The sequence below is a fragment of the Maylandia zebra genome, linkage group LG10 (assembly GCF_041146795.1).
Source record: "Maylandia zebra isolate NMK-2024a linkage group LG10, Mzebra_GT3a, whole genome shotgun sequence".
In the NCBI taxonomy this organism is placed as follows: domain Eukaryota; kingdom Metazoa; phylum Chordata; class Actinopteri; order Cichliformes; family Cichlidae; genus Maylandia; species Maylandia zebra.
Window position 1 is genome coordinate 6,185,720 of NC_135176.1, and position 25,742 is coordinate 6,211,461.

The 25,742-nt window shown below is 41.5% G+C and overlaps 1 long non-coding RNA gene across 1 annotated transcript; it reads left to right on the forward strand.

Moving 5' to 3' along the window:
* Positions 1-2,317: 2,317 nt before the first annotated feature.
* On the forward strand, positions 2,318-3,935 carry LOC143420665 (uncharacterized). The gene is made up of 3 exons (XR_013100391.1): positions 2,318-2,474; positions 3,154-3,208; positions 3,379-3,935. It is a non-coding gene; the product is annotated as an uncharacterized LOC143420665 (long non-coding RNA).
* Positions 3,936-25,742: the final 21,807 nt, after the last annotated feature.

Sequence of the window (25,742 nt, forward strand, 5' to 3'; positions counted from 1 at the left end):
AGCTGTGTTTGGCAGGCTTTCGGTCTTCTTACAAAAGGACCAACAGGTTGATTAAAACTGTAAGTCCTGTAGAAGTGCGCCACTTTTCCTCAATCTTTAATCCGTGACCCATTTTTCAATGTCTGAATCCTTTATCCATGTCTGAATAGTGTGGTTGACAGTAGGGCTGCCACAAACGATTATTTTGATAGTCGACTAGTCACCGATTATTTTTGCGATTAGTCGACTAATCAGATCATCATCCATTGAACGTAAAAGTACAGCTTATTGCACCAGCAGCATCTGCTCTTATATAACTATCATTAGCTTACAGCTTTAAGTGTTTAAGGTCTGTGCTAACTAAAAATAAAGACAAGATGATAGTTAATTGAATTCTAATTAAATGTGCAGATTGTTTCGGTGGAGTTTAATAAACTCAGCCGATTTACTCAGGAACAAATAAAATACTGAAAAAAGCCAAACAATAACATTTTTAAGTTATCTAAGTGACTTGTATATGTTTAACCTGAGTAGGGCGGTGGGTTTGAAAACGATCTGCCGGGAGTCCGGTGCTCTCATGGCCCCTGGCTAGCTATCGAGCTAGTGGGTAACAGACGCCTCCGAAAACGTCGGAGCGCTTTTGAAAATATGTGGTGTCTTGATAAACTGAGCAGATATTTGAGGTTTACACAGCTACATTCTCGCCTGAAAATATGTTAAACGTTTATTTTGTGACCCAGAAAGAATAATAAGAGTAATATTAAAACTAACTAGCTGCCGCCATTGTTGACAACTGTGCTGGGCCGCGCTATGAATTCTGGGACACAGTTTCTTCTTCTTCGGGGTTTAACGGCAGCTGGCATCCTTGTACATGCAGTGCTGCCATCTTCTGTTTCAGTCCGTTATTACACTCTTAAATCCTGCTACTTATTCCTGCTTTTGGGATCTTACAAAGCTTCAAATGACGTGTCGACTATTAAATCAGTCGTCGACGATTTTGATAGTCGACGTAATCGTGACTAGTCGACTAATCGTGGCAGCCCTAGTTGACAGTGATTAATAAAAGTAAGTTGCATCAGGGTAATCATGTAAAACAGTGCAACCAAATAACCAAAAACTAACTTTATTGTATAAGTGACTGAAGTATAATGATAGAGATAAGTATGCTGATCATAGTTTACAATTAACATTGTATATGTGTCATTGCTTTGAAGTACGTATTTGTACCTTGGAAAAAGTACTACGCGTTACTAACGGCGTTACTAACAGCGTTACGTTTTTCAGTAAGGAGTAATCTAACTAATTACTATTTCTATCGTTACAACGTCGTTACCGTTACTAACAAGAAAATTCGGTGCGGTCGCGTTACTATTTTTCAACAAACAGACGGTTTAAGCTGTGTTCAGTTTAACGCATCTTATATCAGTTGCACCGAAATAACTGTAGGTAATCTGGGCGCTACAGCTTTAAGCAGCTGCGCGCGCTCCCGTGGACGGCTATCACTTTCTGCCCGATCACTTTTTGGCACAACTAGTGATGGGATTTCCGGGTCTTTTTAGAGAGTCGAACCAAGCCAGCTCTTTTGGTTCAACTCTCTAAAAAGAGCCGGCTCTTTCGGCTCCAAAGCGGCTCTTCAGGTTGTTTTGTTGCTTTCATTAATTTATTATTAACAATAATATAAAATTATGCACAAAAGGAATTACTAATGTAAAAAAAAAGTGGTTTTATTTATATATGTTTATATATAAATATATGCAATATTTCTTCCAAAACAGAGCTAAATTACACAATTGAAAACATATGTGTATTGTTTGTGTATTTATACACAAGCACTCATACGTCTAGCATCCTGGAGCCCTTCTTTTGTCGTTTGTACGTGTTTTGAGTTTTTATGTGCTTCTGAGTTTTTACGTGCTTCGGAGTTTGTACGTACTTTGTCTCTAGGGGCCACCGTAAGTATACTTTTATTTATTCACTCCACATAAAATGTAATAAATAAATCATATAATACAAAAACCAACTATTCACATTTCAACTTTTAACTATTTAAATTTTCAGCTTTTTCAATTCATTAAAATATGAAAACAAAAAGAACATGCACATTCTCTGTCATATGGACCTGCATGAATAAACTTTCTGAATCCTTTATCATCTGCAACTGAAAATAGTTGTGGATGATTACTATACCTTTCTAATGTGACGTTGTTGTCCCTGGCTCTCTTTCTCTGTCTGTCTCTCCCTCCCGCTCTGTTCCTGTGCTACTGAGTGTAACTACCGCCCCTCCCCCCTCATCCCAGCTAAAGCACAAGGCTCACATGCTCACAGGAGTGAAGGGGCAGATCCAGCCAAAGCCCTTCATACTTCAATGGAGGGAAGGCTAATCAGTGCCGTAGCAAACAACCCGGAGCCGTACGACACCAGCTGCTTTCTGTACTGAGACAGGAATATAAAGGACCGAGCTTGGAGGAAGATATGTAAAGAGATCGGGCAACCTGGTAAGTTCATTCATTTCTCTTAAGTTTTCTCTAAAGTTTTCGCTGACCCGGGGAAGCCGCACAAAAACTAGCAAGCCCCTGCTATTTTCCCACTGACGTGCAAATACCGTTCTGCTTTTATGCATGTTGTCATTTAGGAATATATTTTATTGTTTATTAATAAACAGTACACAGTGGTCCCGCTGTTCATCCGTCACTGCTTCGCTTTTTCGCTGATTTTCTTTTTCTTTTCTTTTGCACAGTACAGCATTGCATTCTGCAGCCTGATTGACAAATCTCCTTTGTGTCGTGTCTCCTGCGCTTGCCAAATTTATCATGCTTGGTTTTGATAACCATCACATCCAATAGGAAAAACAGCACAAAAACACCCATAACTATGAGCCTCATTCGGAAATAGACACCTGCACCGCGAGGGAAAAAGGCGCACGAAAGTGGCAGGCAGATGAAGACAAAACGCGGCATAATAATACTTTTACGTTTTGCAATCTACAAAGGTTTGTACTTTGAGAATCAATTGTGAGAACTGTAACCAATGTTCATATGTGTGGGGAAAACAGTGTATAAAGTGCGTGACCAGGGGCTAGTTATTCTGAGAACCCCTGCTGCAATAAAGGAGGGACCACTGTCTACTCTATGATTATTATATTCAACCTGTTAACATTTAATACTGTATTGATAGAACCAACTGATTCTGCAGCAGAGCATCCCCAGTCCCTGAGCTCCTGCACCCACAGGTATGTACAGCAAGCACTGATACCTTTTTAGTCGGTGGGATTGCCTTGTGATCACCTTTACTAAAAATCTACAACCAATCTGATTATATCCTGTTTTTGTTTTTTTCAATGTTGAAATTAAAATCTAGTAGCAGCCTTCTAATTTCTTTGTGTTTTGTGCTGTTTTACAGGCCCACAGGGGAGGACGGCTCCGAGGCAGATGAGGGACGGGTCCCAGGACGGTCCATCGGCGCTGGAGCTGGCCATCCTGGTGTCCCTGAAGCGTTCACACCAGTCTCCAATGGAGCATTTCCTCCTCAGCCTTGTTCCTGCTCTGGAGAGCAGCTGGTCCTTTTTATTCCTGTCTCTGTAAATTCTTATATTTTATATATTTATGTTTAATGTTTTTCTGTTTGAGAATTTTAATATTATTTCAAATAAATTTTTATAATGACTAATGTCTCAGTTCTACTACACAGCAAATGTTGGCACACGACTTGACACATGTAGAATTTATTTCATATTATACTAATGACAAAATATACTAATACAGTGGGATGCAAAAGTTTGGGCAACATTGTTAATAGCCATTATTTTCCTGTATAAATCATTGGTTGTTACAATAAAAAAAGTCAGTTAAATATCATACAGGAGACACAAAGTGATATTTGAGAAGTGAAAAGAAGTTTACTGGATTTACAAAAAGTGTGCAATAATTGTTTAAGCAAAATTAAGCAGGTGCATAAATTTGGGCACCACAAAAAAGAAATGAAATAAATATTTAGTGTATATCAATGTGTGTGTCTCCTATATGATATATGGGGTGCCTTTGTCTGGACGTGCTTCCCATCCAGAGCTGCACAGCACAGAGGGAAGTTCCAGCGCTCCTGGAGTCCCTCTGTGATGGACCGCCAGTCTCCAGGTGAAGGCACAGCCATGAAGTCTCCACTAGACAGTCCCAGATGGCCGTCGTTACTTGGGGGGTGATCTGGCTCACCATGGACACACTGACTCTGAAACTGAACGCGATGGTCCTGAAGGAGTCCCCGGTGACAAGGAACCTGGACAATATCTAAAACAGTTGTGTTTTGTTTTAACTTTAACATATCATAATTTGATTGGTAGCAACTTTTACAACTACAGTGTGCCAATCACTCATAATTCCTAAACATGTCAATCAGGTAGGAATGAAGTAAGACATTAATAGAAATAAAGAGTTGTATGTTGACATGTAGCCCTTTCCTTGCTTAAATCATTAATCTTTTTGAAAAATTAATCTGTGATAAGACATAGCTTATCAAGATAGAACCATGTAACTAAAGATGAACCAAACTGTTCAGTTTTATCTAACTCTGTATTAATAAAGGCTGGTGACCCCTGCTATAGAGTCTGACAGCTGCAGGGATTATATACAAATATTCAACTATACCAGAATTAAACCAGGTCTAAATAAAAAGGAGTGAGTATCACTACAAAGGTTAACTCAGTGGTCCTAATGCTACAGTTTGATATCAGCAAGCACCGAGCGCATACATTGATGTGACACCACAGCCATGCTATCATTGCAAACACTGATAACAGTAGGGATGGGTACCGGTGTCCGGTGCCATGATGGCGGTAGTAACCAAACCGAAAAGCAGCGCACATTTCGGTGCTTTATTTCGGTGCTTTTTTTTCTTGAGCTGTGATACACTTCTAGCCAATCGTTTTACGTTTCCGAGGATAGTAGGCGGGCCCAGGTACGTACGTTCTTTTAGAGCAGAGCTACAGATTAAAAATGTCCAAGGCGAAGCGGTCAAAAGTCTGGCTGTACTTCACAGCAAAATATGCAAACTCAGCAGCCTGCAACAAGTGCTTTAAGCTGATACTGTGATACTGTCAAAGGAGGTAACACCTCGAATCCGATGAAACACCTGGCGACGCATAGCGTTTTTTTTAAAAGCCCAGAAATGCGCCGTATTTGATAGCTTGCTGCGAGACCTCACACCGAGCGCATCTACTGCGGGTGGGTTGCCTGTTATGCAACATCCCCCAAAAACACGAAGAGGAGAGTCCTGGCCCCTAGCCCTGCCAGTGTAGCAGAAATGATGAGGATGATGATGCAGCAGCAGCCGTTCTTCTCTGCGTGAGTAGCTTCATGTTGTTCGAGTGTAATTTACGTTGAGTAGGCTAACCACGTTATTACATTAATGCATGTAAGGTGAACTAGCAAACATCATAGCTACATGCGGCTGTCCTCTTGTTTGATGGCAGATACTCCCTTCACCCTGGCCAAAAAGGCTAAAATGACCAAAGAAAAAGTGGAAAACAGTTAAACATGAGGTTTTGGACAAAGTTTGTGTTTTTTTCCATTGTTTAAGCACTGCTTCCAGCCAAGAGTGATACCATATATGCCCCATAGCTGCAGAAAAGGCTAACATTGTTATCTTTTTACAAAAAACAGCTGAACATGAGAGGTTTTTGGACCAATTTTGTGTTCTCCATTCTTTAAGCACCGGTTTGAGCACCGTTTGAGCACCGGCACCGTTTCAAAAGTACCGATTTGGCACATCGGATAAAACCTAAACGATACCCATCCCTAGATAACAGCATAAATTGAATTAAATCGGGACTTGATGAGACCTTCTGAGTATCACTAGAAATATTATAAACAGTAGTCTCCGTACCACAGTTTGCTATCAGTAAACACCAAGCGCATTCACTGTTAGCATAGCACATCCATGTTAGCAGTGTATAAACGATAGTTTAGCATATATTAGCACAGGTATCAATAAAGGACTACCATATTAAACACTTTTACTAACCTCAGGCAGATGGACAGGCGCTCTGCAGGTGGGATTGAGCGCTTGTAATTGGTGTCTAGGCGGGCGATTCTGGGACCAACGCGGGAAAGCAGGTCCTCAAACTGGCCAAGTGAACATCGGTGATAGCGCTGGAATCCGCCGTCATCCAGGCGCAGCTCCTGGAGCAAGTGGTGAAACTCACCAAACTGCTCACGCCTGAGGAGGACCTGATGGACCCAGGTACAGCGAGGACGTCTTTTACGCCGCTGCTCTGCTCTCCACAGTACATAGAGAAGGGAGACTCTCTCTTCAAGCTGTCATGGTCGCTGTGTGGCAGGCAGGATGAGGACCCAAAATGCAAACTCACGGACTCAGGGGATAAACTCAAAATGCAGCTTTATTGCTGACAGGTGACAAACGAAAGCAGTGATACCAAAGCAATACAAAACTAAACTACACTGGGAAAAGCTAATTGTAACATATACCAGAAGACACGGGGAGAACCACACACAGCATGAGGGAGAACGCGATGCCGAACAGAGGGAGACGCAGACAGAAATACACAGAGGGTTAACGAGGAAAGTGGGAACACACGGGGAACACAGCTGACACAGATAACCCTAACGAGACAGGGCGGGGTGAACATAACACTGACGGGAGACGGGCAGAGTCAAACAGGAAGTACACAGAGGTTCAGACAGGAGGAGAGAGCACGGGGAGAACACAGACATAACAGGCTGGGGAAAACATGGAATAAAACACGAAAGGGGACAAGGGCTCATGAATACATAGAGGGGCACACAGGGGGTGAGAGTCACAAAGGGAAAGCACACAGGGAACAACATAACAGGGCAACTCGGGAAACAGAACCTAAACAGGGAACTGAATACAAAAATACAAGAGAACTAAGAATACTGGGCCAACACGGCCCAGGACCATGACACAAGCGCTAGCTCGACAGCTGCCATCTTGCAAAGACACCGGTCTGGCACAACTTCCTCCCACATTCCTCCCACATTTCCAGTTCACGCGCGTCAAAATGCGCTATGGATTTTTCTTGGACACTCGTTGAGACGCGAATGTGCACACGTCAAATTTGGGGCGTTTTGTTCGCGTCCATCGCGTTCGGTGTGAACACACCTTAAGAGCCATTTTGTTCGCGACCGACACATCACTAGGCACAACACCTGGAGCTAAGGGGGCAAAACAATCGCATGAGTGCTGCTGTTTGACTGGGGAAGAATAAAGTAGTCGCGGTAAGCCAATCACATAACCACTTCAAGGTGACAAAGCAACAAGGTGATATATACCAGTTTTCAAATTGTCTTGATAGGCCACGTAAAACCAGAGTCACGATAAACAATATATACGTGGTGTTTTTTCGTTAATAGTTTCATCACGTTTACTGTCTAAGGATAGCACTAGCAAGCACTCTCTGCTTATGATCAAAAAATGATAAAACAAAACAAAAAACAGGCCTGTGGTGTTTGTGTAAAAATGCACCGTGTCGACTAATCAAAAATGATATGGCAACATGACATTTGGTTGTTTAGGAAGAGTCAGAAGTTTTAGGAGTGACGGAGAGAGAGAGAGAGAGAGAGAGAGAGAAAGACAGCAGAAAAGAGAGAGAGCAAGTTTTGAGATGTGAGAAATTTGTGACATTTAGCGTGTTTGGAGTGTGTAGTTAATGTGTTGTCTTGTGTAGTTAGTGTGTGTATTATCGTTAACGAAAACTAACGAAATAACGAAAACTAGAAGTGAAAAAACATTTTCGTTAACGGAAATAAAAATAAAAACAAAAAAAGGAAAACTAGGGCAGCACGGTGGCACGGTGGTTAGCACTGTTGCCGCACAGCAAGTGAATTGGCAACTGAATTTATAGCAAAAATGTGTTTAGTTTTCGTTGATGTGTGCGTGTCATACAATAGTCAAGGGTGAAAAAGAAGTTTCGTTTCCAGATTTTTTTTTCTTGCTGTCTAATTATGCCAGCAGGTGGCAAGCACGTTAGTCGAGTCGTCTGTGTCGCTGCTCCGTCCACGCGCAGAATCATGTCAGGAAAAGTCGGGAGAAAGCGCCAGAGTCCAATTTGGGATTACTTTGAATATGACTGTGTTTTGGATAAAGCAAGTGTAGTGGAAAGAGACAAATTATGAGGGACATTTCTAAAGGGAAAAAAATCCCACAAACCTTAAAGTGCGCTTGAAAAGCTCGCACAAGAAGGCTAACCTAGCTTAACTTGAGAAGGGAGCACACTCAACCCTCATCCCCAGAAACAGAAGCTAACACCAGGCAAGGCAGCGTGATGCATCCCGAGACAACAGGACTGGGATATCTACATAACTGTGTGAGTCAATTGCCTTAACACCCGGTGCTGCAAGAGTTAATAGTCTCATTGGGGCCAAGATATACATTTTATAGTTGCCTGGTATCAATGGTTGTTCATCTGCCTTTATTTATTTATTTAAAGAACCCATAGGTGGGAATGTGAGTTGTCTGTCTCTGCGTGTTAGCCCTGCGACAGACAGGCGACCTGTGCAGGGTGCAGGGTATGGTAGCTGGAATAGCAACATACCCAAGGATAAGCAGAAGAGAATGACTGATGTGATGAAACTGGGATTTTGTTACACTTAATTATTGCAAACACAACTAAAACTATAACTGAAACTAATCAAAACTAAACTGAAACTAATGATTTTCAAAAAAATAAAAACTAAACTAAACTAGCAAACAATTGGTAAAAACTAATTAAAACTAATATAAAATTGAAAATCTGAAGTCAAAACTAAATAAAAATAAAAACTAATGAAAATTGCAAAACTATTAAAACCCTGGTGTAGATACTACTGTGGAAACTACTGTGGATAGTTTTGTGTTGTGTGTCAGAAGAACAATGAGACAACTTCTGAATGAAAACAGGAGGAGTGATACACCTGCTGCCTTCAGACCTGCAGGTATCAGGCTTGTGATGTTCTCCTTTATACTGGACCAAAATTTTTGGAGTGGCTCAAATAATTTGTGTGGCATCTTAATGAATGCAGAACAGCTGATTGTTATGTAAATGGTTTGAAATGGTTATTTAAAAAATAGGTAAAAGGTAAATGGCTGCAAATAACGTTGTTGTTTGCAAAACTTGTGCATATGAATTTAGGGTGGCTGTAGCTCAGGTGGCAGAGCAGGTCAGCCACTAATCAGAAGATCGGTGGTTCGATCCCAGGTTGCCTCCTGGCTGCATGCCAAATATCCTTGGGCAAGATACTAACCCCATGTTTGCCTACTGGTGGTGGTCAGAGGACCAGGTGGCGCCAGTGTCCGGCAGCCTCGCCTCTGTCAGGGCAACTGTGGCTACGACGTAGCTTGCCATTGCCAGTGTGTGAATGGGTGAATGACTGAATGTAGTGTAAAGCGCTTTGGGCTCCTTAGGGACTGAGTAAAGCGCTGTACAAATGCAGGCCATTTAAAATTGACAATTTATATTTGCATTTAAAGTTATGAAATGTGATTCATTAAACATGTTTGTGGTTGTTACAGTAAAAAATATAACTTTTTCTACTCGGATTTTATGTTTTTTTGTCTGATTTTAGATCAATTGTGTTAATATAGTATGTCAAAATGAAAACACAACTGTAAATTCAGAAATGTGAGGTTGTGCTGAAAAGGATGATACCAAACAAGGCAAAGTAAATCGTTTTTAAAGGTGAAATTTAGAGGGAACATCAAAAGTAGTTAAAAATGGCCAATTATACCCTGGACCCCAGCGGGTTAAACATTTTTATTTAAAGTAATGCAATAGTTACTTTTCTAGTAATTAATTACTTTTATAATCTTGTAACTCAGTTACTAACTCAGTTACTTTTTTGAAGAAGTAACTAGTAACTATAATTAATTACTTTTTCAAAGTAACTTGTCCCTATTGCCAGTCTTGGCAGCTGGGGATCAGTCCGCTAGGGCCTCCGCATCTGCACGCATTCTTATTTTAAACTTAATCTGGAATTCATTGCAAACTGTTTGTGCGGGATATGAATGACAAGATTTTGTTTTTCTACAAGAGTTAGTAAAAAACATCTCCAGTGTGATCAAATCTTCTTGCCAAACATCTGCAGCTTGGCAGTGTATACAGCAATATAATCACCAGACCTAATTCTTTCAAAAACCATACATCTTTCCACAGGTCTCAACTTCATCAGACATCACCTAGACTCCGAGCTGAATGAGACCAGCACAAACAGCAGCCTAACCGACTAAGATGATGGATCCATGGCGTCAGGAAAGCCAGAAGCAGGGAAGCTGGAGAGGTACCTTTCATGTCCATTCACTGGAGGTGTGGATCTATTGCATGGCGTTCCTCACATCAAGAAGCTGTTGATCAAAATCAATACAGCTCTTCATGCATCTGAAGCTTGTGAAGGACTTCTCAGTCATGCAGGACTCCTGTTCACTGCTAAACAGTTACAGCTTCACAGCAAGAACCTTGAGAGCAAACTGCTGCTGAAGCTTAACCATCACTTCACTGAGTGAAGAAATGGCACATTTTTCCTAAATATGCAGAAATAAATGCAAACCCATACAATTTATGTTAAACTGAGCTGCCTTGTATGTACATATGTTGAAGTGGCCTCGTTCTAATGTTTTCTCTGAGGCTGCTGTGCCATTTGGAGCAAGTTTACAGCATATCTTTTCATTGTTTGTACTGTTTATATGTTTATATTATTTACTGTAGGTATTGGTGAAAAAAGCTTTATGTTGTGAAAAACTGAAATCTGGAAAAAAAATTGTTGATATTTTTACATATATTCCTGTTGAAAATACTAAAATTTGTATATTTATTTATTTATTTTTGTTTGTCTGATAGCATTTATTTATAAAACAAATCAGACATTTCAAACAGTTACTCGCTACTTGAGTAGGCTTTTCACTAAGTACTTTTTTACTCTTACTTGAGTAACATTTTTGAAGACTACTTTTCACTTTTACTTGAGTAATAATATTTTAAAGTAATGCTACTCTTGAGTACAATTTTTGGATACTCGATCCACCTCTGCTTAAACTTTACCAGAAGAGTTGTAATTGTCACAGGAGCCAACAACCACAGGACCTGTGCACCTTGTAGTCATTGAGTCGACCATGAATTTCTTTGTATAATAAATGTGATTTCGACTATCCAACAAGAAATGCTTAACCCTAAATTTAGTCTTCCAATGGAACAATGGGCCCAAGGAGATTAGTAAAATCTACAACAGCTTGTTTCCACCACTTAAAAACTATATGTGACTAAATAAATATAATAGTGGCCTGAGAGTCAAGTTCAGCAGAGGAGAAATAGCTGTCTTTTTCGACGGTAAAACTGCCAAATGAAAGAAGAAATGGTAGAGAAGCTACTGTAAATAGTTTATGAAACAGAAAATTCCATGTCTGTCTTTTTAACTTATAATGCATAGAATAAGATAAAATTATATGGTTGTATTTAATGATTCCTGTTTAGGCTTTTCAAAATAAAAGGCCGATTGAAAAAAATATAACGTAATCCAGGTACAATTTCAACCATTCCATTTGGGATTGGACAGGTTGTGTTAAGGTTAGGTGACAAAAAGACAATCCTGTTATGCCAGTATTCTGCTGCACAGTAATCTGCTCTACATAATATAGCTTCCTACTAGAGCTGGGCGATATAAGATTTTTTCATATCACGATATGTTTTTTTCATTTCAGGCGATAACGATATCTATCACGATATAAGCCAAATAACTATATTTGTAAGATTTAAATGTGCCGTTGCTCACAAGTAAAATGTGAAATAATCAGCAGCTTGTTTTTATTTAAATATTTATTTCCCATAATAAGTTCAACAGGGTAGATGTACTTAAGGAACATGAGACTTTTTCAGATAAATAAAGGCAAATATTGCAAACTACACAAAAGGCAGCCGCTAAAGCGTTTAAGTTTCAAAATAGAACAAATGAAACAGACTAAATTGTCAATTCCACTTAGAAACAAAATATTAATTCTAAAAATAAATCTTAGTTTGTTTTACAGAAGAACAGACAAAACTGACTAACTTTTGTCAATATCAAATAAACTGAGAACTAAAAGGAAATTCTCAATCTCTCCTTGTTGTATAGCTTAGCTTTTCAAACAGTTTTAACAGTTACTTTAGTCTGACAAAAGCCGAATGACGAATTAGCGCTTCCAGTCAGAGACTGAGGCTACGTCCACACGTACACAGGTATTTTTGAAAACGGAGATTTTCCGTTTTCGTTTTAAAAAATAATCCCGTCCACACATAAAGGCAGAAATGAAGGAAAACGCTGCTATGAACATGCCAAAGCAGCAGGTGGAGCTAGATTTCGTGACGTGACGTGACGCTGCGGCTGTGATTGGTTCGGCTCTGCGCTACTTAATTTGGATTGGCTGTCCTTTTTTTTTCTTTTTTTTTTTAAGAGGACAAGAGCAGCGAGGTCTATTGCAATAGTTAAATTTTTCTATCGAGAAAAAGTTATATCGCAATACATATCGTTATCGTTCTATCGCCCAGCTCTACTTCCTACCCACCATTATAATTACGGAAACGAGAATTATTTCACTTGAACACTAATTTGATCCATATAATTCTGTTAAAGTCCCAATTATTTTTGGTTTGTGATAGGGTAATATTTGTTTTAAAAATGTGTTTTAACCCTTAGATGCACACGTGAGGTTGTTTTTCTAGCTTCAAAATCTTTCAAATGAAAAGTTGTAATATATTCATATTCCAGGTATTGCTCATAAAATATGTTTGTAACATGAGGTCGTTTGCATTTTTATTTATTTTTTCATTAATTTAAAAAAAATGCAGTTTTTGTATCACTACCCCACTCTTCCACAAGTGGGGTCAGAAATGACCCCAAACAGGTCCTATGGAGCCTTCTATGAAACTTTCATTCTTAGCAACTCTGACTTACACTTGTGATGGATCAGGAATTCATTTTTACACAATAACATACATGATTTATAGTTTTCTGTACATTTCAAACACTGTCCTTTCTGATGTTTTTTTCTTCTTCTTCTTAATAGTCTATACTATAGACTCTATACTATAGAGTCTATAGTATCATGGCTGTTATGAGGCCAGCTAGGATCCCTGTGGACCTTGCCCTACAAATGATTCAGGACGGACGGATGGGATGAAGAGCCCATCGGAGGCATTGACTCAGAATGTGACATCTCAGATATAGAGGACCCAGACTATTGTCCCCCCCCCCCCCCCCCCCCCCCGCTGAACAAAGCCAGTCAGATACAGAGGCGTCCTCTGATGAGTCCTCTGAAGAGGAAATGGATATTGTGTCTAACAGAATGAGCCCCTCTTACTGCTCTAGCCACAATATTCTGAATAATCGGCCAGGGCTTGCACCTGGGTTTACAGGGAGTGCAGAATTATTAGGCAAGTTGTATTTTTGAGGAATAATTTTATTATTGAACAACAACCATGTTCTCAATGAGCCCAAAAAACTCATTAATATCAAAGCTGAATGTTTTTGGAAGTAGTTTTTAGTTTTAGCTATTTTAGGGGGACATCTGTGTGAGCAGGTGACTATTACTGTGCATAATTATTAGGCAACTTAACAAAAAACAAATATATACCCATTTCAATTATTTATTTTTACCAGTGAAACCAATATAACATCTCCACATTCACAAATATACATTTCTGACATTCAAAAACAAAACACAAAACAAATCAGTGATACCAATATAGCCACCTCTCTTTGCAAGGACACTCAAAAGCCTGCCATCCATGGATTCTGTCAGTGTTTTGATCTGTTCACCATCAACATTGAGTGCAGCAGCAACCACAGCCTCCCAGACACTGTTCAGAGAGGTGTACTGTTTTCCCTCCTTGTAAATCTCACATTTGATGATGGACCACAGGTTCTCAATGGGGTTCAGGTCAGGTGAACAAGGTGGCCATGTCATTAGTTTTTCTTCTTTTATACCCTTTCTTGCCAGCCACGCTGTGGAGTACTTGGACGCGTGTGATGGAGCATTGTCCTGCATGAAAATCATGTTTTTCTTGAAGGATGCAGACTTCTTCCTGTACCACTGCTTGAAGAAGGTGTCTTCCAGAAACTGGCAGTAGGACTGGGAGTTGAGCTTGACTCCATCCTCAACCCAAAAAGGCCCCACAAGCTCATCTTTGATGATACCAGCCCAAACCAGTACTCCACCTCCACCTTGCTGGTGTCTGAGTCGGACTGGAGCTCTCTGCCCTTTACCAATCCAGCCACGGGCCCATCCATCTGGCCCATCAAGACTCACTCTCATTTCATCAGTCCATAAAACCTTAGAAAAACCAGTCTTGAGATATTTCTTGGCCCAGTCTTGACGTTTCAGCTTGTGTGTCTTGTTCAGTGGTGGTCGTCTTGGCCATGTCTCTGAGTATTGCACACCTTGTGCTTTTGGGCACTCCAGTGATGTTGCAGCTCTGAAATATGGCCAAACTGGTTGCAAGTGGCATCTTGGCAGCTGCACGCTTGACTTTTCTCAGTTCATGGGCAGTTATTTTGCGCCTTGGTTTTTCCACACGCTTCATGCGACCCTGTTGACTATTTTGAATGAAACGCTTGATTGTTCGATGATCACGCTTCAGAAGCTTTGCAATTTTGAGACTGCTGCATCCCTCTGCAAGATATCTCACTATTTTTGACTTTTCTGAGCCTGTCAAGTCCTTCTTTTGACCCATTTTGCCAAAGGAAAGAACGTTGCCTAATAATTAGGCACACCTGATATAGGGCTTTGGAGTTGACGTCACGCCGCAATGCATTATGGGAGCGCAGCGCCATTTTCGGGGTCTACGAATCAAAACAAACACACTGTGTTGGAATGATGACTACAAGAAAGATGCTTAAAAGCAGCTCAAAAGAGAATGAACTGTATAGAGACCGATTGCGTCCAGAGGCAAAGCAGTGGTACTTGCAGAAAATAGCGTGCATTGGAAATGTGGACCCGTATGAAATACGGCCGTGGAGTAGAAACCCTGAAGACCAACCGCTATTGACATAGCCTGACCTTGTCTGTGGAGTCAGCGCGTACAAGTCGTCATTCAAACAAAGGTAAGTCAGCTTGAGTACTGCGTGTGAAATGCGTTTGATTTCCCTGCAAACATTCAGATTAGTGCACCACCACTCCCGATCATATTCCTCTCCAACGCCCGTTCAATCCGTTACAAACTGGATGAAATACGACTGCAGATCGCCACTCGACGGACTTTTAATAACTGTTCGTGCATGATTTTCACTGAAACCTGGCTGGACAGCGCCATTCCGGATGCGGCTATCGATCTAGCAGGCCGCACCGCCTATCAAGCCGACAGGTCTGCGGACTCGGGTAAGAAGACTGGCGGGGGGCTGTGCATCTATATTAACAACCTTTGGTGCACGAACGTCACGGTAACGGAAAAACTGTGCAGTACAGAGGTAGAACTGTTGGTGTTAAAGTGCCGTCCATTCTATCTCCCTCGGGAATTTTCTGCCGTTTACATCTGCGCTGTTTACATTCCACCAGATGCTAATGCTAAGCTAGCGTTAGCACAATTGAGCAGCAGCATCAATAACAGCCTGGTAGCACACCCGGACAGTGTCTTTATTGCGGCTGGGGATTTTAACCACGCGGACCTGAAATCTGTACTTCACAATTTCCACCGTAATGTGAAGTGTGCTACCAGAGGAGATAGAACGTTGGACCAGGTGTACACCAACATGGCGAATGCGTACAGAGCCCAGGCTTATCCCCACCTGGGTCTGTCAGACCATCTCTCCCTTCTGCTACACCCAATATACACACAAAAGATCAAGAGCACTGGGATTACAACCAAAACCGTGAGAACATGGCCGCAGGACGCTATTCCGATGCTTCAGGACTGTTTCCACTGCACAGACTGGGATGTATTCAAGGTGCAGGACACTGACAATCGTGTCGCATTGGACAGTTACACCTCCACTGTCTTGGACTACATCTGTTTCTGTGTGGACAATGTAACAACTTGGAAACGATTCCGTGTGTTCCCTAATAATCCACCCTGGATGACACACGGAGTTCAACAACTTATTCGAACAAGGAACAACGCTTTCAAATCCGGGGACCAGGAGGCATACAGTGCTGCCAGGGCCAACCTGAGAAGAGGCATCAAGACTGCCAAGCAGCAGCACAGGAGGCGTATCGAGGCCAGGTTTGAGAACAACACAAACCCAAGGCAGGTCTGGGAGGGCATCAGGGCTATCACGGACTACAAAAGAAGAACACCATCACCCTCAGCTGACAGTTCTACTCTGGCTGAGGATCTAAATCTCTTTTATGCCCGTTTTGACAGGGAGAACACCGACCCTGTCCTGTCCCCTCTCCCCTCAACCGACCCTGCTCCGGTCCTGAGCACTCATGAGCTGAGGCGTGTGTTCCGGAGCATTAACACCAGGAAGGCGGCCGGGCCGGATGGAGTGCTGGGCCGGGTGCTAAAAGACTGTGCTGCGGACCTGGCGGACGTCTTCACCTCTATAACACCTCGTTGTCCTGTTCACTGGTACCATCCTGTTTCAAAGCAGCAACCATCATTCCCATCCCAAAACAGTCAAATGTCACATGTCTGAACGATTTCAGACCTGTGGCACTCACCCCCATTCCCGCCAAATGCCTGGAGAGACTGGTCATTAAACACATCAGAGCTGCTTTTCCACCATCCCTGGACTCGCACCAGTTTGCATACAGGGAGAACCGGTCAACCGAGGATGCGATCGCCACAGTGCTGCACACATTACTGAAGCACTTGGAACACAGGAACACCTATGCACGGCTCCTCTTTGTAGACTACAGCTCGGCTTTTAATACCATCCGGCCATACAAACTCCGTCCCAAACTCCACCAACTGGGACTTAACTCCTCTCTGTGCAACTGGATTGTGGACTTCCTCACTAACCGTAGACAGAGTGTCAGAGTGGGTAAGAACACCTCTTCCACCCTTGTGGTCAACACCGGTGCCCCTCAGGGGTGTGTTCTGAGCCCTCTGCTATACACTCTCTTCACCCATGACTGTATTTCCTCCTGCGCATCCAATCTCATTGTTAAGTTTGCAGATGACACTACAGTGCTCGGACTTATATCCAACAATGATGAGACAAACTATAGGACAGAGGTGCAACAACTAGAGTCATGGTGCCACGACAATAACTTGGTCTTAAACACCAAAAAGACCAAGGAGATCATTGTAGATTTCCGGAAGAGGGGTCATAACAACCATCTGCCTCTCTTCATTGGCAGTGAGGCGGTGGAGAGGGTGAGCAGTTTTAAATTCTTGGGGGTAACTGTGACCGAGGACCTGTCCTGGGGCAACCATATCACCTCAGTTGTACGGAAGGCCCAACAGCGCCTCTACTACCTGAGGAGACTGCGGAGCGCACACATTCCCAGATCTCTGATGTTGAACTTCTACAACTGTGCCATCAGCAGCGTTCTGACGTATGGATTTCTAGTGTGGTTCCCCAGCTGCACCAAGGCCGATCAGCAAGCACTCCAGCGGGTGGTGAAAGAAGCTGGCAGAATTATTGGAACAAGTCTGCCAGAGATCAGTAATATCTTCCCCACTCGCTGTCTGAGGAGGGTGCACAGTATCCTGCGGGACCAACATCACCCTGCGCGCCACCTTTTCCATCTGCTGCCCTCAGGGAGAAGGTACAGGTCTATACAGGCCAGAACATCCAGACTGGCCAACAGCCTGTATCCACAGGCTGTGAGGCTCCTGAACTCTCTGCCCCCCTCTCAGGGACAATAACCATATCCAACTTCTTAATAGCAATGAACTGGTCTGCATTGGTGCATCATATCTTTATTCTCTTCCCCCTCCTGCCACCCCCCCCCCCCTTTCTTAAATAGATAACTATCATATCTGATATCATATCTCACAGTACAATAATATTGAATGGGTTGCATTGTTGTATTTTGTCATGTTTCTCAGGTCTTTGTCTGAATTTCTACGAACATTATTGCTAAGGATTGTCTTATTGCATTGGAGTCACACTGGGTTAAATATGTACACTTGGGTTTTAAGGGGTATTTATTATTTTCTTCTTTTTTTTTGGGGTTGTATGGAAGCCCCAAACACAATTTCATTGTTCTTGACAATGACAATAAATAAATAAATACTAAATACTAAATACATAAATTCATTCATGAGGGGGAAATTACAGTGAGAACATGTGGAGGCTGTTAGGTGGATAACATAATGAGTTCAGTGCATTGATGTGACATTGTCCTGAAGGATTGTTATTCTTTATGGTTAAAGAAATTGCACTAATTTATTCATATTTATTATAAATAATCCTAATTATACATCTTGCTTCCATGTTTGTATCCTGTGTCACTAAAAATACATTTTATTTTAGTTTTATACATTGATTAATGACCTGCAGAATCTCCTTATCATATTAAGTGATTCATAATTGTCACTTTATGCTTTCTCCATCTTGAAAGTGATTACATCCTTGCATTACATACTTTAGGTTCATTTTTCTGCAGGCAGGTTTCTGACAGAGAACAGGCAGATTTAGAATATAACATGCAGCGTTCTATAGATGGATACATAAAAAAATCAAAAATTACATGTATGTGCTAACTTTCTAAACACTTTGTTACATTTATGATAAAGTAGATAAAACACATTTATGTCGGCCTTGGCTCATAGTTCTTGTCTTTAAATGAACTTTGTCTGTGTGTGTTTCAGGTACTGCACTCTCAAAGACTGACTGAACCAGCATTGCAGTCATGGGTCACTGTGAGCATCACAGGGAAGGTTGAAGCAGCCCACTGCACCTGTATAGCCGGAGTCGCAGAGACCTGCAGCCATGTTGCTGCTCTTCTGTTTAATGTAGAAGCAACAGTGTTGATCCGTGGCACAAGGGCAGTTACAGATGAACCTGCATACTGGGTTTTGCTGGGTAATATGACCAAGATACAGCCAGAGGTTGGCCATAAGATAGACTTCTCCTCTTCAGCTGCCCAAAAAAAAGGCTCTTGATCAAAATATAAACAGACCATCCGTATTGACAGGTAAAAGGAGCCGTCCTCAAAACAGAAAAATCCCACCTGCTACTTTGGAGGAGTTGTCACTGCTATTGGATACTTTGCTGGAACACAGTAAAGCTGTGGGTTGTGGGAATGACCCATAATGTTTTATCTAGGGGTCTAGATTTATGCCTGTAGTGCACTGCCGTGTAAATAATTTGCATTTACTGAATATATACTGACTGAGTACCACTGTTCAAAAGTTGAATAAAGAAACAAACAAATTTTTGCCTCTTTTTTTTTTTATTAAAACCACCTTAAAGAACATCACATCAGTTACAATGTAGAATCCATGTCATTTATAGTTTACAAATGACAAAATGTTTACACAAAATCATGAGTGTTTACATGATATCACCCACTACTAACATTATTTACTGTATCTTTTGAAAAAATACAGCAATTTTAACAGCACAATACTTAAGAACATTTAACAGGAGCAGGTTTCATTCTTCTCTGGTTTTATTATCACACTGTTCACCAAAACGCAGCAAACCTTCACCATCTTATCCAGGAGGGTCACCTCTTCACCCTCACATGGAAGAAGTAATCTGATTGGCATGGTGGTATGTTTGAAGCAGGTCCCTTGTGTAGCACTGGAACCCAGTCACGATGTCATCCATTTCATAGGCTGGTTTGCTGCAATAATGCCAAATAATTAGCAACTCTATAAATAGAAGGTAGTTCTGCAAAATCACTCAGTAGGATGTTTGTTCTAATTTGCTATGACCTCAGAGCGCATAGAAAATAAAACTAATAGGCTATAAAGAGTGATATGAACATATTTAAAACTTACCGGAATGAAAATGTCTGGAGCACCAACAGATATTTGGAGATGGAAGCGAACTGCACATCAGCTCGTCTCACAGCTGCTATCCAGGCTAGACGCCTTCGTTTGGTAACATCCGATACACGAGCTGCCTCATGTTGCTTCCAGGTTGGGAAAGAATGAAAAGATAAACCATTTTCAACCTTATTCTCTTGCCGGTCGTGTGATCGAACATTGCAGCAAATACGAACCATGGCTGTTGTGTGTGACTTCGCTCCCTTTTCACTTGCGCTAGACCCCCAAAATGGCGGATTGGGCCAAAATCCTTTCCACGCCCACCCCCGTGACATCACGCTCCAAAGCCCTATTGGGTGTTGATGTCATTAGACCACACCCCTTCTCATTACAGAGATGCACATCACCTAATATGCTTAATTGGTAGTAGGCTTTCGAGACTGTACAGCTTGGAGTAAGACAACATGCATGAAGAGGATGATGTGGACAAAATACTCATTTGCCTAATAATTCTGCACTCCCTGTAGTACTGTCTCCCCAGTAGATGCATGGAAGATGTTCATGTCTGATAATATAAGGCTACATTCACACTGCAGGTCTTAATGCTCAATTCAGATTTTTTGATCAAATCTGATTTTTTTTGTCTGCTCGTTCACACTACAAATAAAATGTGACCTGAGTAACCTGAGTAGCGAAAGACGGAAAGACGATTTGCCGGGAGTCCGGTGTTCTCACGGGCTCTAGTGAGCCTTGCCCCCGGCTAGCTATCGTGCTAGTGGGTAACAGACGTCTCCGAAAACGTCAGAGCGCTTTTGAAAATATGTGGCGTCTTGATCAACTGAGCAGATATTTGAGGTTTACACAGCTACATTCTCGCCTGAACATATGTTAAATGTTTATTTTGTAACCCAGAAAGAATAATAAGAGTAATATTAACACTAACTAGCTGCCACCATTGTTGGAAACTGAGCTGGGCTGCGCTATGAATTCTGGGACAGAGCTACTTCTTCTTCTTCGGGGTTTAACGGCAGCTGGCATCCTTGTACATGCAGTGCTGCCATCTTCTGTTTCAGTCCGTTATTACACTCTTAAATCCTACTACTTATTACTGCGTCTTTTGTGATCTTACAAAGCTTCAAATGACGCGTCGACTATTAAATCAGTCATCGACGATTTTGATAGTTGCTGTAGTCAATTAATCATGGCAGCCCTACAGACAGTATTGTTTGACTGACGGCCCTTAATAATAATAATAATAATAATGATAATAATAATAATACATTTTATTTTAGGGTGCCTTTCAGAAACCTAAGGTCACCTTACAAAAAACACAATTAATAAAAGGAACAGTAGTCATAAAATAGATAAAATAAGTTAAAATTACAAAACGGAGCATGACAACAGATAAAATCAGCATTAAAGTGAATAAGCCAGTTTAAACAGATGTGTTTTGAGCTGTGTCTTAAATACGGAGAGGGAGTCAATATTTCTTAGTGCAGGAGGAAGAGAGTTCCAGAGCCGGGGAGCAGAGCGACTGAAAGCTCTGTTCCCCATAGTAATAAGGTGTGAGGACGGAACAGTAAGATGAATAGCAGATGATGACCTGAGAGGGCGAGAAACAGTGGTGATATGGAGCAGGTCACACAAATATGAAGGAGCAGATTTATGGATACACTTGTATGTAAGAAGTAAGATTTTAAAATTTATCCTGGCTTCGATGGGCAACCAGTGAAGCTGCTGAAGAACTGGGGTAATATGAGCACTTAACGGAGTACGGGTTATAATCCAAGCTGCAGAATTTTGAAGAAGGAGTTTATGAAGGGACCTTTTAGGGAGACCAAATAGGAGGGAATTACAGTAATCAATACGGGATGTAATAAGACTATGGACAAGGATGACGGCAGCATGGGGAGTAAGGAAGGGGTGGAGTCGGTTAATATTACGTAAATGGAAGTAAGCAGACCAGGTTATGTAATTAATGTGAGACTGGAATGAAAGAGTATTATCAAGTGTGACACCCAAACTCTTAACCTGAGGGGAGGGAAGGGTGGGAGAATTTTCAATGTTAATGGAAAAACTGTGGGATTTGGTTAAGATAGATGGTGTACCAACAAGTAAAACTTCAGTTTTATTACTGTTAAGTTTGAGGAAATTGGAGGAGAACCAGGATCTAATCTCAATAAGACAGTCTGAGAGGGAAGTAGGTGGGAAGGATGAAGAAAGGTAGAGCTGGGTGTCATCGGCATAACAGTGAAAATTTATATTATATTTTCAGAATATATAACCAAGAGGAAGCATATAAATAATGAATAGAAGAGGCCCCAATACTGAACCCTGGGGCACACCAGCAGAAACAGGATAGAGTTGAAGAATGGGATTTAAGTTGGATAAACTGAGTGCAGTCTGAGAGATAGGAGGTAAACCAGGCAAGGGGGGTGTGACTAATACCAATGGAAGCTAACCGGTTCAGGAGAATATTGTGAGAAATGGTATCAAACGCCGCACTAAGATCAAGAAGGATGAGAATGGATAGGAGACCAGAATCAGCTGCCATCAGAAGGTCATTGGTAATTCTTAACAGAGCAGTTTCTGTGCTATGATTGGGGCGGAAACCAGATTGAAATTGTTCATAGAGATTATGGTCATTGAGATGTAAATGAAGCTGGGCGGCGACAACTTTTTCAAGAATTTTTGAAATAAAGGGGAGATTTGATATAGGGCGAAGATTATTAAAGTTATTGGGGTCTGCACCAGGCTTTTTGAGAATTGGGATAACAGAAGCCGTTTTCAGTGCTTCAGGAACAATTCCAGTGTTCAGGGAGGAATGAATAATATTGGTTATGAGAGGTGCTAACGAGGGAAGACAGGCTTTAACTAACACAGTAGGGAGAGGGTCAAGTTGACAGGTGGATGACTTAGATTTTTTAATGAGATTAGATACGTCAGTTATGGAGAGAAGAGTAAAGCTTGAAAATCACTGACAGGACGACAGTGGGGGAACCAGGAAGTCTACTTCAGAGTCAGGAGCTCCTAAAGAGTTAAGTTGACGGTGAATGTCTGAGATTAACAGTGTTGGGAAGGTTACTTTTAAAATGTATTCCATTACAGAATACAGAATACATGCCCCAAAATGTATTCTGTAACGTATTCCGTTACGTTACTCAATGACAGTAACGTATTCTGAATACTTTGGATTACTTAATATATTATCATGCTTTTTACAACAACGTGAATGTACTATTGCTGTGTGATTTATTACTATTACTGAAGGTCCGCGACTCCGAACTGTAGTAAAGGGACCTCTGACTAATATGTCGGCTCGTAGCCGAAAAATAGCTTTACTTTGTTGTGTGGGTCAACTTTTCTTGCGAGAGACAGAGAGAGGCGTTGAAAGGAACGCTCAACGCTCAACTCAACGGAACGTATTGTTTTCGGAGGAAAACACGAACTTACTTACAACTGGGCTCGTCAGGCTCTCTTCTTGGCTTCAGTGGTTATAAATGGTAAATGGCCTGCATTTGTATAGCGCTTTTCTAGTCCCTAAGGACCCCAAAGCGCTTCACACTACATTCAGTCATTCACCCATTCACACACACATTCACACACACATTCACACACTGGCGACGGCAAGCTATGGTAGCCACAGCTGCCCTGGGGCGCACTGACAGAGGAGAGGCTGCCGGACACTGGCGCCACCGGGCCCTCTGACCACCACCAGTAAGCAAACACGGGGTTAGTATCTTGCCCAAGGATATTTGGCATGCAGCCAGGAGGCAGCCTGGGATCGAACCACCGACGTTCTGATTAGTGGCTGACCTGCTCTCCCACCTGAGCTACAGCCACCCATAGGCTGTAAATATAATTATTATTATATTTACATGCTTCCAGCTCCCGTTTTTCCTCGATGACAACTCGTACCTTTCCACTCCCCTTTTTCTACCTCCTCGCGCTCACAGACCCATAACGTGTATGGCAGTCCATTCTCCCTGCAACACGGACTACACTGCCCATGATGCTACATTCTTTAGAGCTATGCTTGTAGCATTCTGCCTGTTAGCTTAGCACAACAACAACAACAACAACAACGAAAAGGCGCTCTCTCACCCAGGAAACACACAGTCGCAGAGAGAGCGTCGCCCTGTAACCATGGCAACCGTAACGCTGCCGCCTGGAACAACAGAACATAGCTGTCAAACAAAACCCAAACAGCCCTGACCCGCGACAATATGAAACAGGAAAGTACCGCAGTGTAATCCATTTATTTCAACAAAGTAACTGTATTCTGAATACCACCCTTTTAAACGGTAACTGTAATGGAATACAGTTACTCATATTTTGTATTTTAAATACGTAACGGCGGTACATGTATTCTGTTACTCCCCAACACTGGAGATTAATATAAAGATTTGTTTCCGACTTTACGTTTCCCAATTTTGCTTTTGTTATTTACATACGGTCTAATAATTATCCTTATTGATGTTTGAGAGAGGAGCGGTGCTTCAAAGGATAGTTGCAGATTTCTGTCAGAATCTGCAGATTATACAGTACAAATAAAATGTTCACGTTTCTCCAACGTTGTCTTCACTAACATCTACAAGGGATGCCCAGGAAGCATTCACGATGTCTTATCAGGCGCTGATAATTGGCTTCTGTCTTGTGTCAGTGACATAAAAGACGGATTTAATGCGACATGACCATTCAAACAGCAGTCACTTTCTGAAACATCAGATATGTATCCGATTCAGCAGGGCCGTGCAGAGAGGTTTAAAGGGGCGGGTGCTCAAAGTTAAAAAGGGGCGCATTGAACCAGGCTGAATAACAACAACACACAGTCATCAAGAATCTAATATGGGCAACAAGGCAAAGCAAACGTAGCCGATGTTTTACCTGATGGGTACAATGTTGCTGTTGAGGGGTTTCTGCTGCTCCTGCTGCTGATAGTGCTGGAGGGCAGGGCTGTGCTGATCTGAGACTGTAGACATTAAAGAGTCCATAGGAGAGATGGTAGCTGATTAAACAAGTGTCATGAGATAATAACAAAATGCAAAGATTGGTGACAGCGCTTGGAACCATAAGGCAACAAAAAATTATCCACACCTAACAACTCTTGCACTTAATCTATAATAAAATGATGAGAGAAAAATGTTATAGCACTGCCTTTAGTAGCCTCACATAGCTCTACTGTTTCCTCCTCATGTCCTTACCAGCCATGTCTGGACAATGTTATATCATGAGTATTTTTTTTAAAAATCCATCTAAATAAAACACACACATGCACGCACACACAGTGACGTTTTAGACCTTCTTCAGAATACTGTATATACTGTGGGCATCATGGTGCTGATCCAGAATCTTTACATTATTATTTATTACTAGAGCTACAATAATAAAGCAAAGAGGAGGGGGAAGTAATAAATATGAAATAATGTCATTATGATGATTCCATTTGTTTCACTATCCACTCTGTGCAGGGGCAAAGCTTATTACATTTTTAAACTGTAGACATACAATAATTTCACTGCTGTAAAATCCAAATTTTGTCTTATTTAAAATATAAATCTAATATAATCTGCTTCTTAATGTATGTTCTTTAAAATACAGCGTGTGTTTTTTAAAATATTATAATAATGCATAATTATGTGGACATGCATATTAGATCGTTTTTAGTGAAATATAATCCCTCCAGAAAGACAGGAAAAGCTCTGTAACTTACTTTAAAACTAAATATGTTCCCTAAAACGCTGACAGAGCTACAGACCCATGACAGCCTTACACAGGTAGCCAGCAGCTATGACCAGCACTACTTGTGCAGTTAATAAAAGGACAGGTAATGTTTGTCGCGCTGTTGCACACACAGCACGCTCGTTTGTTTCAGTTCGTCAGTTGCCACAAGACAGCTTACCAACGT